Source organism: Globicephala melas, chromosome 14 (genome assembly GCF_963455315.2).
Source record: "Globicephala melas chromosome 14, mGloMel1.2, whole genome shotgun sequence".
NCBI classification, from domain to species: domain Eukaryota; kingdom Metazoa; phylum Chordata; class Mammalia; order Artiodactyla; family Delphinidae; genus Globicephala; species Globicephala melas.
In genome coordinates this window covers 27,932,946-27,951,804 of record NC_083327.1, presented here as the reverse complement: position 1 = coordinate 27,951,804, position 18,859 = coordinate 27,932,946, and the positions used below count along the sequence as shown (strand labels likewise).

The window sequence follows — 18,859 nt, the reverse complement described above, 5'->3', positions numbered from 1 at the left end:
ACATATGTATACGTATAACTGATTCACTTTGTTATAAAGCAGAAACTAACACACCATTGTAAAGCAATTATACTCCAATAAAGATGTAAGAAAAAAAAATTAACATAGGTGTAAATAGCAGTCTCTGTATTTGATGTTTCTAAGCAATTATTCCATGCTCCATAATAATTTCAATGTCCGAAAAGATTTCTGAGATTTCTAGGGGTTTTATAAACTCCTGATTATTTAGTGCTCTGAATTTCTGCATTGGAGATTTTCCAATTCCACTCATGTCTTATCTACCATAAATGTTTCTTTCCCTCTGATTGCTTTCACCTGGATGTGGGATTAGGTCGCTTAATTTCCCCTGAAACTTTCAAACAAGACATAGTTGGCAGGTATTTCTGAAGTTTTAGATGGAGAGGTGTTTTATCACAGCAAAGTAAACAAGTTAATGTTGAATACAGATCACTACTTTCCTAAAATTCTTCTGGCTATCCAGCACATCACTTATTTTCTGCTCCTTGAAGATTTACTGATAAGTTCCCCTCACTTTATCATGTAAGATATCACGTAAGTTTTCCATCTTCAACCTCGACTCTGAACATAATGAATATGTGATATTGTGCATCCATAAAACCAAAGGGGCATATGCCAGATTTCACCCTTTAGCAACATAGAGATTTACTTCGAGATAGATTATGACATTCCAAACATAAGAATGGAGAAGTCACTGTATTCGTTTTGGTGGGGGGTTAAGTGACATTAATTTAAAGTCTCAAATTTTAAATTAACATCCGACTGTGTTTTGAGTACAAATGTGCTCGATGGCATTTTTTTTTTTTTAGAAATTCAATACTGCAAGTGTTTTTAAGTACCTATTACATACCAGGCAGTATAGTAGGAAGGCTTAGTATAAACGAGACAGGTCTTATAAAAAGAAACTCTTCTGAATAACCTCTTGAACAGCAACAACAACTAAACAAAAATGAAATAAGGCTTTCACTATGGTAGAAGGAATTTAGATTATAAGAAAGAAAATAGTGAGAGCTCTAAGTATTCAAATATGGTAGAGAGAGAGATTTGGGGATCTTCTTTTCAGTGCATCTTTATGCATCGTAACAGATACCAAATGAGATTGTAACAGATATCAAATGCTCTAAGCATTCAAATATGGCAGAGAGAGAGATTTGGGTATCTTCCTTTCAATGCATCTTTATGCATTGTAACAGATATCAAATGAGATTTAGGCATAGGATGAACTAGATTGATTTTGCATTTGTCTTCTGTACCTACTATGCTATTATTCGAAGGTATAAAACATGTTTTCTATTGGTGTATCTTCTTTTATTATTTATCATCCTCTCATATTCAAGAAGCTTTTCAACTAGTCTAATAAAGTATTTTCAAATTACCTAATAAAATAAGTTCTGCTAGAAGTCTGCATTGTGATTGGAAAGCAATAGGGAGAAAGCCTGATTTATTGATAAGTGAGAGTATGCTATAAATTTTTTCCATTTTAAAACTGCCTATAGATTATGAGATCACTCTTACTTAGAGAAATTGCAGCAGACAGGCATAGTGATGCAAGTACCAAAGAAAAGAATCACAATGTCCAAGGGTATATGCTTTGCTTTATAAAATGAATCTATTTTTTCTTAAATACTATGTATAACTGTAACGAAATTGTCCCAGGGAAGATTGTTATCGGAGAAAAGCCATGATACATGTTTTTGTGAGACATTTTATAATTTAAATAAATCACTTCTCAGTTTATGTATTTTGTGATTTTTTTGATTCTCATATATTAGATTTCCTTAAAGTGAAAGCATACTGTATCTAACACAACATAAGTAATAGAGCAACAGTGATTTCCAGTCTAGTAGCCTAGGTCAGATTTTGAAGTTCAACAGAAAGATATTTCAGGTGAGATTTTTGGCTTTACACATGACTAATATATTTTTTAAATGAAATAAAATTTGTTATAATTTCATTTAAATTAAGGAAAAGAGCTTGGTCATCTCTGGAAGTTAAAAAAACAAAAACTAAAAACAATGACATACTCTAGCCAATAAGAATATTTCCATATGGAGTGGACTTTATGAAGTGCTACAAAAGCCAAAGGATTAATTTAAGCAAGGTGTGTTCTGTGTAGATGCTCAATCCTTACAAGCTACCTGTCTCTAGGCAAATCACTTAACCTCTCAGAGACTTCTCTCTTTATTTATAAGCAAGGAATGTGATTTGAATTTCCTACTTTACATGCTTACTGAAGGTTGATTTGTATAAAGAAACCTTTAAACTCTTAAAAAAGTGTAAGAGAATTTGGGCCTTATAATATAATATTATTATTGTGTTGGATAAAGTACACGAGTCCTTAATTATCCTACTTTTAAAATGGCATTAGAGTTATTTTGGCCACTTATTGGTTTATCTGGTATCTGAACACACAGCCATTTATGTAATAAAAACTAATGCCTATATAACCAGCAAGACAGTATTGCCAAGAATATGGAACCAAATAGCCACAAAAGAATTAAAATTGAATCATAACTTTGAATGGTTCAAATGGTATGAATTGTTAATTATGCAAATGTATGTGAAGAGCTCTTATAATTCTCCAATTTTAAGTCATGATTAAACATTTTATGGCAAAAAAAGAACAGAGGTTCTTAATGACTTAAATAGGTAAAAATGGCAAAATATACTTATACTAGGGTAGAAACGATGAGATTACATATGAGAGGACTCTTCCTAAAGTAGATTTATTGCTGAGCAAGTATTAAAAATTTGTAATTCATCTTAAAGATTTCTTTATTTTATGACAAGTTGCTATTTTCAGAAAAGTTTCAAGGATGTACAGATAGTTTCCTTCACCCAGCTTGTCCCACTGTTAACATAACGGTGGTGCCTTTGTCAAAACAAGGAAAGCTAGTACAATATTACCTAAACTACAGGCTTTTTTGGATTTCACCAGTTTTCCCAACTAATGCCCTTTTTGTGTTTCAAGATCAGTATGGTATCTAGGATACCATACTGCATTAAGTCATAATATCTCTTTCATCTCCTCAGCTGTGTTTCTCAGTCTTTCCTTTCATGATCTTGAAACTTTTGAAGAGTACTGTGAGGCATTTTGTAGCATGTCCCTCAACTTGGCTTTATTTCATATTTTTCTCAAGACTAGAATACGGCTATGGGTTTGGGGGAAAAATATCACAGAAGTAGAATATCCTCATCATATCATACCAAGGTACTTGGTATCAACATGACTTATCTTGGAGATGATAACATTGATCACTCAATGAAGGCGGCCATGTTTTGCCTCAGAAAAGTTACCTTTTTTCCCCATTTCCATACTCTCTGAGTAGTGAAGTTTAGCCCACACTCAAGGGGAGAGGAATTAAGCTTCAATATGGGAGGTGAGTGAATAGGAATTTTTGTGTAAGAAAGATTTTTGTCTTCTCTGTCATTTATCTATTCAACCATTTATTTACATCACTGTGGATCATTAATACATATTTTATCCTTTAGGTTATCATCTAATATGATTTTTATTTTCTTGCTTAATATGTTTCAGCTTTGGCCATTGGGAACTCTTTCTGGTTGGCTCCTGTATCATTTTGACATGCCTCAATAATTTTTTGCCACTATTTCACCTTCTGCCACTACAAAGTGCTTCAGGTTCATCTTGCATTTTTCCAGCCCTAGCTCTAGAATCAGCCATTTTTCCTGAGGGCACTGGTTCCATTTTTATTGCAGAATGGTATTTAAACTAAACTCTGGGCATGAGGTGTGTTCATTGCTACTGTGGCATTACTGCTTCTAGGACCTTCAGTAGGTAGAGCTAGTAAATGCTATGTATATATACCCATGTATGCACACATATCTATATTTGTTTTTGTATCTATTTGTATGTAAATTAAAATAAAAATGACTTCATATTGATATCACTACCTCTATCACTGCAAAATTAGTTTTTGTTATCTCCCTTTGTTTATGTGACAATGAGAAACCCAGCTTTCATTTTCAACAATTTATTTACTTGTATGTTTCACCCCAGTATACATGCAAAGTGATTTTCAGAATTCACCTGTACTCCTGTGAGAAAAAAAAAAAAAAGATCAAATAGAGTATGTCTATGTTTGGTTATTTTTCTCTATAGCATTATGCTTTTCAGTCTTTATCCTGCCAAAGTATTGTTTCTCAGAGTTACTTAGGGTAGATTTCTTTCTCCCATGGCCTTCAGTTACGGCTTATGTTTGTAATTTGGCTAGTTTCATTTGACACAGTCCCTACTCCATCTTGGAATATTCCAGCATCCCATTTGTTTCCCTATTTTTAATTAGCATACTATATAGCTCACTCTTTGTGTTGTGTGGTTCTATGGGTTTTGATGAGCACACAGTCACTTGTCAATCACCACAGTACCGTGCATTACAGTTCCATCACCCCCAAAATGTCCTCACACTATCACTTTGTAGTCAATCCTCCTGTATCTCTAAACGCTGGCCACCACTGATCTGCTTCCTATCTCTATGTTTTGCCTTTTCTAGAATTTCATACAGATGCAATCATACAATATTTAGTCATTTGGGTCTCCCCCCTTTCACTTACAAAATGCATTTAAGATTCATCCATGATAGTGCCTGAATCAATAATTCTTTCCTTTTTATAGGTTAGTAGTATTCTATTGTATAGGTATACTAAGTTTGTTCATTCAATCACCAGTTGAAATATATTTTAGTTATTTTGGCATTTTGACAATTTTATAAATAAAATTGCTGTGAATATTTACATATAGGTTCCTCTGTAAAACTAAGTTTTAAATTCACTTGGGTAAATACCTAAGAGTGAGAATGCTGAACCACATTGTAAGTGCATGTTTAATTTTAAAAGAAACTGACAAAGAGGTTTCCAAAGTGCAGTACCATTTTGAATTTCCTTCAACAATAAATTAAAATTTCTGTGATCAAAAGCATTTCGTATTGTCAGATTTTTAAAAAAATGTATCCCTTTTAAAAGTTGTCTAGTGGTATCTCATCGTGGTTTTAATTTGTAGCTTGCTAATAACTAATGATGTTAAACATCTTCCCATATGCTTATTAGTCTTTCATATATCTTCTTTGATAAAGTTCAGGTATTTCACCAATTTTTTAATTTTTTAAATTAATTTTTAAGAGTTCTTTATATATTTTTATCAATATGTGATTTACAAGTCTGAAGCTTATATTTTCATTCTTTTAACAGTGTCTTTCACAGAGCCATTTTAAAAAATTTTATTATTTTTTTTGCTTTTGATTCACTCATTGTAATAGAAAGGGTTGTGCTCAGCTAATTCCTTTAGTGACAAAAGAGCATGTACATTGAAGCAAGTAAGAAAAAAACAAATTCCAATATATCACAGATTGAAGGTTTAGACCTTGTATATTTTCTTATCCATCATTTCTCATAAATATCTGGTTCTGTAGAATTTATTTTAAGTCAGAGGTATAGGATTTGACATTTTTTCTCATTAAAATTGTAAAGTTATATGCTCCTTTGGTGTCCTGAGATTGGCCTACAAAATCCATTATGTAGCAGAATTATAGCATTATATCAGTAGTTCTTTGGAAAAGAGTGGTGCAATTTGGTAGCTACTAGTCACATAGGACTGTCGAGTACTTAAAATGTGGCCTGTGTGACTGAGGCTATGGCTTTTAATTTTGATTAGTTAAGTTTAAAAACTGATACTCAATTTAGTTACTGAAAAACTTTCAAGTATATATGGGACAACTTAGCTTTGTGAATCTTTTTTTTTCAACTGTAAAGTTTATGAAATCTAAATACAGATCAAGTATATCCAGTAAGAATTTAGTATCAAAATTGAGATGTACTATAAGTACACACTAGATTTTAAAGACAGTATGAAAAAGAGGATGTTAAAAGGCCCATTAATATTTTTTACATGATTTACATTTAACATGATCACATGTTAAAATGACTGTATTTTTGAATATATAAAATATATTTAATATTTAATATATTATTAAATATATTTTAAATAAGTAAAATATATTATTAAAACCCATGTTACTAGCTTCTTTTCACTTTTTTAAATGTGGCCCCAAGAAAGATGAAATTGCATATGTCTCACATTATGTTTTCTTTAGACAGTACTGATTTAGAACCACATATTATGTATTCAAATTATATTTCATGTCAGAAGGCATTAAGTGTTCTGAAATGGCATGCTAATAACTTGACCAAAACTAACTCCAAGTCCCACAATATAATCAGGCACCCTTGTTCTCCTGCCTTCCTGAAGAAGGATCAAGGGTCACTAAATTCCAAGTCACCTTTTTTTTTTTTTTTGTGGTACGCGGGCCTCTCACTGTTGTGGCCTCTCCCGTTGCGGAGCACAGGCTCCGGACACGCAGGCTCAGCGGGCATGGATCAAGGGCCCAGCCGCTCCGCGGCATGTGGGATCTTCCCGGACTGGGGCACGAACCCGTGTCCCCTGCATCGGCAGGCGGACTCTCAACCACTGCGCCACCAGAGAAGCCCCCCAAGTCACCTTTGATGGATTTTATATCCTCAGGGGCTCCAGCAAGGAAAGGGCTGGAAGAATGGATAGTAAGGCTCAAGATGGGTATTGCAGGTCTGATAGTATCTCCTGGTGCCCTAAACACGCCGTAAAGTGGGCAACACTTCTGATTACTGAAGGGCTCCAGTTCATGCCTTACTTTCTTCTGCGGAAAAAGGGGTTGGGCTGCCTCCTTTCCTCCCCACTTCTCTTAGTACTTCTTAACTCAAAAAGCATAGTACTTAGTACTTCTTAACTCAAAAAGCTTTCACCTTTCTCCTTACTTTTCAGCAGTGTGAAATTAATAATAAGAGGTTTCCTTACTTAGCAAAGACAACTTTTCTTCTTTTTATATAGCTTATTAATGAAATTGTGTGTGTACATATACGCACATATATATGTGTATGCATGCATACACACACATACAAACACCACGAGTATGAAAGATTTAGTGGTACAGGTATCATCTTACCAAAACTGAAACTAGTTTTCAAAAAGATAACTAATATAGAAAGAAGTTGCCCTGACATTGAAATGATATTACACATTATATTTTTAAAAATATATTTCAAGAAATTTTAATATCTTAGCATAAAATTTCACAGGTACAATATTTAAAGTTTCTTTTAGAAAAATAAAGAATAGTATAGAAATCTTAAGGATGTTAAGTATAATATTTATAAAAATACAACTAAATGTCATGGGTATATTATTCTACCTACCATGACATACTATATTAAGTTTTAACTTTGATACAATGTTAAACCTAAATTCACAGAACATCTCTTCATATAAGATAAATTTCTAAAACTATTCTTTACTTTGGATGAATTTTAGCTTGTAATCTTCTTAAACAATCAAAGTTACCTATAAGTTCTAATTGAACACATTTCTCTCAAAATCCAGCCAGCTTGAGAAAGTAAGTATATACTTACAATGTAGAGAACATATCATGGGAAGCACATAGACAGTTGTTAAGCTACTCCACGGTATGATAAAATTCTTGAATTATTACATTATAAACCTGTTAGGATAGAGAGAGAAAAATAAGTATGTTAGTTAAATGTGCTGGATATAATATATATGAAGCTAAATAACCAAAAGAAAACAAAAAGAAATAATATATCTTACAAACATAGATCTTTATGTATTACTGTGTCCTTTTCTTATATTAATTTATGAATATTTTTAATTTTGGAGAAAATGTTATTGAATTACATAAGTCATTTCAAAATACAAGCAGACCTCAGAGAAATTGCAGGTTAGGTTCCAGACCACTGCAATAAAGTGGATGTTGCAACAGAGCGAATCACACAATTTTTTTGGTGTATCAGGGCATATAAAAGTTATGTTTACATTATACTGTAGCCTATTATGTAATAGCATTATGTCTAAAAAACAATGTACATACCTTAATTTAAAAATACTTTATTGCTAAAAAATGCTAACCATTACCTGAGCCTTCAACGAGTCAATCTTTTTGCTATAGTAACATCAAAGATCGCTGATGACAGACCATCCTAACAAGTATAATAATAACGAAAAAGTTTGAAATATTGGGAGAATTACCAAAATGTGACACAGACAAATGAAGGGAGCAAATACTGTTGGAAAAAAACAGCGCTGACAGACTTGCTTGATGCAGGGTTGCTACAAACCTTCAATTTGTAAAAAAACCCTCAGTATTTGCAAAGCACAATAAAGTGAAGCACAATAAAATGAGCTATGCCTGTACAATAAAAGAGATATTACTAAAAAGAATAAATGGTGTCTTTAAAACTCTAAGGAAATGAGTATATCTTGTTAACTAAATATATTTCATGGTCTCTATTTTTCATGTTTTCCACTTAAAGAATAAGTTGTGTCTATAGCACAAAAAACAAAAACCAAAATAAAACGTTACTAAATCATCTGGATGTTTATTATTATCTGGATGCTTAACAGAGTAAAGACCATGTTGATGTATGCCAGCTCCTATGGCCTGAATGTCTGCATCCCTCCCCTCCCCCTCTAAATTCATACGTTGAAATCGTAATGCTCAAGGTAGTGGTATTGGGAGGTGATTAGGTCATGAGGGTAAAGCTGTTATGAATAGGATTAGTGCCTTTATAAAGAGAATCCAGAGAGCTCCCTTGCCCTTCCACCATGTGAGAACACAGTGAAAAGATGGCATCTATGAACCAGGAAGCTCTCACCAAACACCCAATCTGCCAGCCTCCAGAACTGTGAGAAATAAATATCCATTGTTGATAAGCTACCCAGGCTGTGTTACTTCGTTATAGCAGCTCAAATGGACTAAGACACTTGCCCACATACATGATTGGATATAAATGGAGCAAGTGCTTTCAAACCTAATTGAATTACTTATTCAGTAATGAATGAAGATTAGATCTAATACAAAGTGGGAAACCGACCCACTGACATTCATCACCCCAATCAAGAGCAAATATCTTCAAACTATGGAATAATTTAAAGTAAAATAAAAAGTGGATTTATTTTTCTCTTTAAGATAGTGCCTCCTAAAACTCTTATGGGAATTTATTACCTGTCAATTTTTTTTTTTTTTTTGCTGTAAAACATACCCAAAGAAGCCTCATACTTATAGGTTACTAAAAATGGTGGTTAGGTATCTTGTACTCAGTACACACACACACACACACACACACACACACACACACACTCCCCATATCTCTTGTTCCCACTGCATACCCCCCAAACACCTAACTTTTTTTTTTCTTCCTGAATTCAGTAGATTTTAAAGCAAAATTCAGCCAGATTTCTTTCTGGATTTACACATAGCCTAGGCTTGTGCTTAATAGAAAAAAAAGAGTTTAATTTTTTCCTTAATTTAGTACATTTCTCCCTTTATTTACACTTCAATATTGTATGCAAACACAGTTAAAGATAAACAAAATGTGGAGGATAGACGTGGCATTTCTGCTTATTTTTAACATCAAATCTTACCTAATTATTATCTTTTCAAAGGTATGAGAAAGGAGATGAAAAACTTGTCTGTATTTTGTAATAGCGGTTGAATGACCTTTCTGGGTGTATGTAATTCTCATTTAATCATCACAACAATAGTGTAAGGTGGGTTTTATTTTCCTCATCTTATAGGGTTCAGATAATTCAAACAACTTGTCCACATTAAGGAGCTGAAAGGTATTATAGCTGGGAGTCAAATACAGCCCTAACTTCAAAGTGTCTACTCAAAAGAGTCTTCCTTGCACATGGCTCCCTAAATACTGTTTATAATTCTGCCTTGATATTTACTTTCAGTACTATTTGAGTCCCCAGTTTGAAACAAAAATTGAGATTTTTTTAAGGTAGATTAAGTTTCTCTGTTGAAACTGTATGTATCGTGTGCTTAGAGTTGTTAAGTGAGTAGAACCACAAATAAAATCATTGCATATAACATATGTAACGTTTTGGTTATAAATCTTGACATAAAGGATCAATATATCGAATAAATTAAGAAAAATAGAGAAGGGGGATTTACATCTATGTCAACTGGTTCCAGACTCTTATGATATTTGAGCATCTGTGAATGTTTTTTTATGGTTTTTTATCTCAGCATTAAATGCCATTCTTGCTCTGTTTTTACCACCCAATATATCATCTGATGCATTTGAAATGAACTTGGCTGGAAAGTCAAAAAAATCAAACCTTTAGAATCCTATCTATATTGAGAGCAAGTAATGAAAGCCAACAAGTACATGCGTGCATGTGTGTATTTCCCAAATCATGGCTACGATTTAATAATGACTCAGCATGCTGAATAAATAACACTCAAGTTATGGAGTTACTCTCATATTGCTATTATTTTTTGTTGGTAAAGTTTTATCTGAATAAAGTTATTATCTCTGTTCTTCCTGCATTACATGCGAGGACACTATTATTCTCTTAAGTTTCCTACATTTATGTCTAACCCAGTCAAACAATGACAATATATTTTTCTCTTTTGCATTCCTACATACTTGTGTTTTTCTTCATAGAACAGTCAAGGCATCTGCCTGACTTGGGGTAGAGGTGGGGACAGACACTCAGTTCCTGTCATTTAAAGCATTATTTTGATGTACAGCTTAAAGTCAGGCAGTCTTGAGAAGGATTTCTAAATTCCTTTAGTTCTCTTTTACATATAGAGGTTATTTGGATGTTTTGCCAAGATCCAGAGGCTTAGTGAGGATGAAACACTAAGAACTAAAGAAACTTTAAGATGATTCACTGATTTTTACTTTTCATCTTGATGTTTGTTTGACAAAGTCTGCATAAAATTTTATATAGAGCAGTTTCAATCCTGTAGAAAGAGCATTAGGAAGAAAGCCTTCTTTGCCTCTTCTTATGAGAAATGCCAGAAGAGGGGGAGTGAAGAAGACCACAGCGGAAGGAGAAAGTGGCTACCACAGCTCTTGTTTTTTCCTCCCAGCTTTTTGAGTCCAAACCTCCCAGGGAAGAAGCTTTAGAAACTCCTAGTTAAGTTGAGGGAATTCTAAGGGTTTTTGCTTATGGATTTGGGAAGAGACTGCTGTGCTGTGTAATCCCATGTCAACACTCGATGGTGACCCAGTAGAGTCATGAGAGTCCCAGGGCATGAACAGGCACAGTTTAGAATCCCAAGACTCCCTAGGCTATAGTGTGGCATGGACAATGAATTGAGAAAAGTTGGGTCTAAATGGGAGCAAGATGACAGCCACAGAGGTTTGTGAGGTTTTCAGCTTTAAGCAGGTGTCAGAAGTGGGAAGTAGCAATGTATGTAACAGCAGAGACTCTGATGGGCCTGGAAGCCAAGATCCAGGGCAGACCGAATAGCAGGGCCATCAGGCAGAGATAGAGTTGCAAAAGAACTGACTGTGAGAGGTGTCAGCAGAGAGTGGCCACAACAACAGGATTGGGTGTCTCCCTGAGCAGAGATAGTCAGGGAAGGCAGGCCTCCTGGAGGAGGTCACATTTAAACTGAAGATAAACAGAGGGGACACTAGGTCAAAGGGCCAGGGCAGAAACAAGCACAGCATATTCAAGTAGGGGGTGGGAAACAACAACGGCGCGCCTGTAGTGTAGTGACCCAGGGCCCAGGGGTAGGGGAGGGGTGGTGGGGCTGGGGGTTGATAGGTAGATAGTGACCAGGTGACACTGGGCCTCAGAGACCACTGTAAGGAGTTCAGACTTTGTGATACAATGGAGATAGGAGTTTTGACCAGGGGACTAGCACAATCTGATTAAAATTTAAAAGGATCACTTTGAGGGCTTCCCTGGTGGCGCGGTGGTTGAGAGTCCGCCTGCCGATGCAGGGGACACGGGTTCATGCCCCAGTCCGGGAAGATCCCACATGCCGCGGAGCGGCTAGGCCCGTGAGCCATGGCCACTGAGCCTGCGCATCCAGAGCCTGTGCTCCGCAACGGGAGAGGCCACAACAGTGAGAGGCCCGCGTACCGCAAAAACAAACAAATAAACAAAATAAAAATAAAAAGATCACTTCGAATAGTCTGTGAATAGTAGAAAAAGCAAGTCCGGAAGCAGTAGCCTCCAAAGGATATTGCAGTAGTTGAGTTGAGATACGATGGTGGTTGTAAATTTGGGGACAGTGACAGTGAAGAGAAGTGTTTGGATTTCGGATATATTTGAGTAAAGTATAAAATCCTACCCATTAATTTCACCATTTCACAACCTCAAATGCATTTTGGAGCTTTCATTATAGAGCAGTTTTTTTTTTCTTTAACAAAGGATGAATAGAAAAATTAAAATTACTTAGATATATTATGTAGGGTACTTTAGTCACTTAGGGTAAAATTCGCCAAAGGGGAAATAATATGGACACATACTTGTTTTATGTAATATTTTAAAATAATTGTTGAGCCAATTGATTAAAGATAGTATAAATGATTAAGAAAAGCACTATATGATTCTTATAAATGAAAGAATAGGAAAATAGCCAAATGGAGCATTACTTTTCTTATGAAGAAAAAAATTTTAAAGGACTCTGAGTGATGCTCTTAGAAACACCTCAGTTATATTCAAAATTGAACTCCCTTAATAAAAGTAAGTTCCTTAATTTGATTCACCAGATGTGATTAAAGGACATTGAATTTTGAACAAATAAAGACAATTACTTTATGCAGTTTATAGTAATAAATGAAATTTGCTGCCAGAAGAGGTTGTTGAGCCAATTCCTATGGCTGTACTTTAAATAGAATTTTTTGACTTCAGAATTACTAGACTGGGTCTTTAAGTCTTTTTAAATTCAACATACATTTTTCTAAATGCATTCTATGTAACAGCTGCTAGATTCTATGGCTAAAAGGCTGACTAAAACACTCTCCTGCCCTTGAAGTGTTCATAGTCAAGAGGAGAAAGTGAAGAAAGAAATGAAGAAATTTGCACAAAATGTCTGGCTAGGGTCACAAATGTTCCAGCATTCAATTTCACTTGGCTGAAGCTTAATGGAAAATAGGCTGTGTAAAATGAACGTTGAATGATAACTAAGCAGTGCAGCATGAGCAAAGATAAGGAGGACAGAGATAATACAGTTCACAGCTCGGGACTAAAAATTTTTATTCCAAAATAGAGATATATCATAAATGTAATGTAGAATATACACACATTTTAAAATATTTATTTATTTAACCAAACATTTGTTTATTTTTTTAATAGATCTTTATTGGAGTATAATTGCTTCACAATACTGTGTTAGTTTCTGTTGTACAACAAAGTGAATCAGCCGTATGCATACATATATCCCTACCAAACATTTATTGAATACCTACTATGACAGGTGCTGTTCTGTTTTTGGGATTGGAGCAGTTATTCCCGCATATTTATGGTGATCTTATGCTGGTTAGTGAGAAAAGACACAGATTGTTTTAACGTGTGTATGGGGAACCTTTTTTCCAGTTTTTGAGAAATAATTGACATACATTAGTGTATAAGTTTAAGGCATACATCACGATGGTTTTATTTACATATATTGTGAAATGATTATAACAATAGGTTTAGCTAACATCCATCATTTCATATAGACACAATAAAAAGAAAAGAAAGAAGAAAAAAGAAAAAAATTTCCCCTTGTGATGAGAACTTTTATGATATACTCTCTTAACAGCTTTCCTATATATCATACAGCAGTGTTAGCTATAGTCATCATGTTGTACATTACGCCCCTAGTACTATCTATCTTATAACTGGAAGTTTGTACCTTATGACTAAGTTCCTCCAATTCTCCCTCCCCCTACCTTCCATCTCTGGTAACTACAAGTCTGACATCTGTTTCTATGAGGTTTCTTTTTTTAGATCCCACATATAAGTGAGATCATATAGTATTTGTCTTTGTCTGGCATATTTCACTCAGCATAATGCCTTCAAGTTCCATCCATGTTGTTGAAAATGGTAAGATTTCTTGATTTTTTATGGTTTAATAATATTCCATTATATATCTTTATCTATATCTATATCTATACACACCACAACTTCTTTATTCATTCATCCATCAGTGAACACTTAGGTTGTTTCCATATCTTCAATGTTGTAAATAATACTGCTATAAATATGGAGGTGCAGGTATCTTTTCAAGTTGGCATTTTCATTTAATCCATTTCGAGTTAATTTTTTTGAGTGGTGTAATACAGGGGTCCAGTTTCATTATTTTACATGTGAATGTCCAATCATCCCAGCACCATTTATTGAAGATGCTGTCTTTTCTCCACTGAGTATTCTTGGATAGCTTGTCAAATATTAGTTGACCATACGTATATGCTTTGGTTTATTTGTGGGCTCTCAATTCTGTTCCATTGATCTATGTGTCTATTTTTATGCCAGTACCATACTGTTTTGATAACTATAACTTTATAGTATAGCTTGAAATCCAGACGTGTGATGCCTCCTACTTTGTTCTTCTTTCTCAGGATTTCTTTGTTATTTGGGGTTCTTTGTGGTTTCACATAAGTTTTAGAAGTGTTTTTTCTACTTCTGTAAGAAATATAAAACTATCTATAGGTTTAGATCGCTTTTGGTGGTATTGTCATTAATAGATAGTTTTTGGTGGTATTGTCATTTAACAACATTATTTCTTCTAATCCATGAACACAGGATGCATTTCCATTTAACTGTGTCTCCTTTGACTTCTTTCATTAACATCTTGTAGTAGAGATCTTTCACCTCCTTTTCTACATTTATTTCTTAGCAATGTATTGATTTCGATGCTACTGTAAATGGAATCAATTTCCTTATTTTTTTCAGAAAACTTGCTGTTAGTGTATAGAAATGCATGTTAATTTTGTATCCTGTAACTTTACTGAATTCGTTGATTAGATCTAACAGTTTTTTGGTGTGGTCTTTAGAATTTTCTGTATATAAAATCGTGTTATCTGCAAATAGAGATACTTTTAGTTCTTTCTTTTCAATTCTAATGCCTTTTATAATAAATCTTTTTCTTGCCTGATTGCGCTAGCTAGGACTTCCAGTTCTATGATTAATAGAAGTGGTGAGAGTGGCACTTCTGTCTTTTTCCTGATCTTAGAGGAATATCTTTCAACCTTTCACCATTGAGTTTGATATCTGCTGTGGGCTTGTCATATATGGCTTTTATTATGTTGAGATATGTTCCTTCTATGTCTAATTTGTTGAGGTTTTTTCATGTAGTATGTTGACTTATGTCAGATGCTTTTTTTGTGTGTCTATTGAGATGATCATGATTATTTTCTTTCATTCTGTTAATGTGGTGTATCACAGTGATTAATTTGTATATATTAAACAATTCTTGCATCCCAAGAATAAATCCCACTTGATCATAGTGAACAATTCTTTTAATGTACTGCTGAATTTTGTTTGCTAGTATTTTACTGAGAATTTTTGCATCTATATTCATCAGGGATATTGGCCTATAGTTTTCTTTTCTAGTAGCATTATTTTCTGGTTTTGGTATTAGGATAATGTTGGCCTCGTAAAATGACTCTGGGAGTGTTCCCCTCTCTCTGATCTTTGAGAAGTATTGGTTTTAATAATTCTTTAAATGTTTGGTAAAATTCAGTGAGGCCATCTGGTCTTGGACTTTTCTTCATTGGGAGATTTTTGATTACTGATTTTACCTCTTTACTAATAATTGGTCTGTCCATATTTTCTATTTCTATGGGGAATTTTTTGTGGAATTCAATTTATGAACATTTTGCCTTTAGAAGCTGTAGAAAAAAAATCACGAACAGTTTGATTTAGACCGAGGACTAGTAAACCGTGCACTAAAGAGCCAGATAGTAAATATTTTAGGCATTACAGGCCAAGAGGTAAAGTCAAGGATGTTCTATAGCTACTCATCTATTACACAGTTCCTGTCACAACTCCTCAACTCTGCTGTTACAGTGTGAAAACAAACAATACATAAACTCATGTCTGTGGCTGTATTCCCTCATTTGTGAAAGCTAGCAGCAGGTCAGATTCAGCCCATGACCATAGTTTGCCACCTTCTGGTTTAGACCATAATAAATCTTTTTTTTTTTTTTTTAATTTCACTGAGACTGGATCTAAAATGGTTTGATTTTTCCTATCTTTAAGTTCAATAGATAAAGTTTAAGCACTCCATCTCCTCATTTCTCTAGCTCTGGGAGGGGTCTGGGATAATTAATACAATGAATGAGAAGCCCTGACTTGTGATGTTACAGACTTGGGAGAGGCAGTTCAGCTAGTAGCCCAGGGGCTTCTGATGGACAGGATGAGCATTGGGCTGAGCTCCAATGATTGCTCCCAAGAAGCAAGTACACTTCTTGCTTGTTCAGATGATGTTTTGATTTCTGATCCTACTTGTTAAAACCTTCCCTGGAAGAGGGGTCTGAAAATGGGAGATAGGAAGTAAAGTCCTGATAAAGATTGTATGATATTTATATCCATCCTCAGTCACACTCATCCAGAGGGAGATTGATGTCTCGCTGGGACCAAAGATGGGAGACAGGCCAGGGACAGATGGTTGATGACACTACTTTTTTTCTGTTTTGTCTATGACAATAACAACCAAAAAAAAATGGATACTTTCCTTTGTAAGAACTTGTTTTGAGAGCATTCAATGAGATTGAGCCAGGTAGATGTGATAAGAGAGGGTTTTTGTTGCTGTCTTCTGGAAACCCCATCACCCCCCTCACACATACAGACCTTTTTTCTGACAATAGCAGAGAAGGCATTGACAAGAAAGAAGGAAGCAGGAAAGGGAGGGAAGGAGGACGGTATGGAGGGAGGGAGGAATGGAAGAGAAGTCTATGACTCTAAACACGCTGTCTGCTATCTTTGGCCAGGCCTCCAGAACTCTGGGGGCATTGGGAGGTGGCTAGGCTTTCTCTCTTCTTCTGCCCCTTGGATGACTTCCTCTGGAAGAAGCTGACAGTCACTGAATAGGTTCTCCCAGTGTACTGCAGAGCCTAGAGATCACCAGTGCTGAAAAGGTTAAGATCCAGTAATCTGTCCCCTTCTATCCTGGATTCTCAAACATTAATAGGCATAAGAATCATCTAGATGGCTTATTAAATGCAGACCCATGAACTATACATTTGTAGGGATGTTGATAAGTGGGTGTGGGGTAGGGTTCAGAATTTCTGTATGTAACGGGCCCTCTACGTCTCAGTGGAATTTGTGGCAGATGTTTGGGGTCAGTTCCAGAGTGTTCAAAACAGTTGAATAAAAGGGACAATAGAAACTCATGATTATTTAAATAACCATTAAATTTTTTTCTTGAGTGTAAATTAATTGCATGAAAAATGAATGTTTTGCTATACATTTTAATGATAAGACAAGCTGCAGCTTTCTAATTCAGACTAAATTCTCTTGGGAAATCAATAATCAAAATAATAATATTTAGCATAATATTTTTTATAATCAACAAAGAAAAAAAGCTAATCCTAAGAAAAATGTAAGTGGATATTTTATACCATGGTAACTTAATTTAGAAAAATGTATTTTCTCTTTCTAAAGTTTAAATGATGAAAGATTTTTAAAAAATCAGAATTTCTTATTAAACTCTCAATTCTCAAATATATAATGTTCTGGGAAAGAAGAAGAATTTATTCCAATTTTAGCTGTAAATGCTACATTAAATACAATGATTTGAGCTGTGTATTGATAGCATGTAATTTATGAATAAACCAAGTTATTAAAAAAAATGAAATACATTATATTGTTCAGAATGTGGGGTGATTTTACCATAAAGCTGTACTCTGACTCACCGAGTACGAGGAAAAGCATTTAAAAAAAAAATACATTCATCACATTTTGAATCATTTTAAAAGCTGAATTGCAGGATTTTAATGGCTTAAATAAAGGTACCACCTCCCTTTGTCCTTACCCTATCTGGGGTGAGTGCTCCACGATTGCGAATGAACATTGACTTTACTAAGCACAGAAGAACCCAGATTACCTGCTTTAAACTTTGTAAAGACTTTTACTTTGTTCCTATTCATTCTTCTTACTCACACTTGGGAAGCATTTTGGAAGAAAAGAAATCCATGCCTACCAAAACCATTTCCATTTGTGTAGTTTCTGTTGCCAACATTTTTGCATGAATGTCCTTCATATTTTTAATATATATCCTTTATATAGAGACCATATATGGGAAATATGAAGATCTAAATCCACATTCATATGGAAAAATTAAAATGAAGTATAAAGCCATTATTCATATAATTTGATCCAAGGAAAATATATTTATCATGAGTGAAAACATAACTCAAGGTAAAGGAAAATAAGATACACAATCTAAATTTTCTACGTAAGTATCTCCTCTTCGTCGTGTAGCTGATCCACTGTGATGAGTGGGTAGGGAGGTGTACACTTGGCCTTGGGTTTGCTCAAGGTGAAGAGCTGGAAGCTCTGGACAGAAAGCAGGTACTAGGAATGCTCTGATCCCTACCAGTCTATTCATTATGGAAACATTTGTGTTACAGAGTCCTTGTTAAAAATGCCAATGAAGCACAGAGTTATTGTGACTTTGGTATAAATTGATTTACTCGACAGAGCTGGTAGTCCTTTTAAACACCTAGCCACCTAGCTGAGATTAGCCACCCACACCACTGCCTGCTCCCATGGTGGACTGAATTATGTTCCCCAAAAGATCTGTTGGTCTTAACTCCCAGTAACTCCCAGGAAAGAGAGCCTTTGCAGATGTAATGAAATTAAGAAAAGGTCATCCTGGATCAGGATGAACCTAAATCCAGTGATTGGTGTTCTTATGAGGACAGAAAAATTTGGAGACACAGGGACACATGAGAAAGACAGCCATGTGAAGCCAGAGACAGAGATTGGAGTTAGGCAGCCACAAACCAAGGAATAGCAGGATTGCTGGAAAGCACCAGA

The 18,859-nt window shown here is 34.8% G+C and overlaps 1 protein-coding gene across 1 annotated transcript in view; it reads right to left on the bottom strand.

Annotated features, from left to right (window-relative positions):
• The window catches only part of FUT9 (fucosyltransferase 9), a 172,376-nt gene that overhangs the window by 71,563 nt on the left and 81,954 nt on the right, over positions 1 to 18,859 (bottom strand). The window contains exon 2 of the mRNA XM_060283854.1: positions 7,477 to 7,565. The gene's annotated coding sequence lies outside the window, so the exon portion shown is untranslated. The remainder of the gene's footprint in view (positions 1 to 7,476; positions 7,566 to 18,859) is intronic.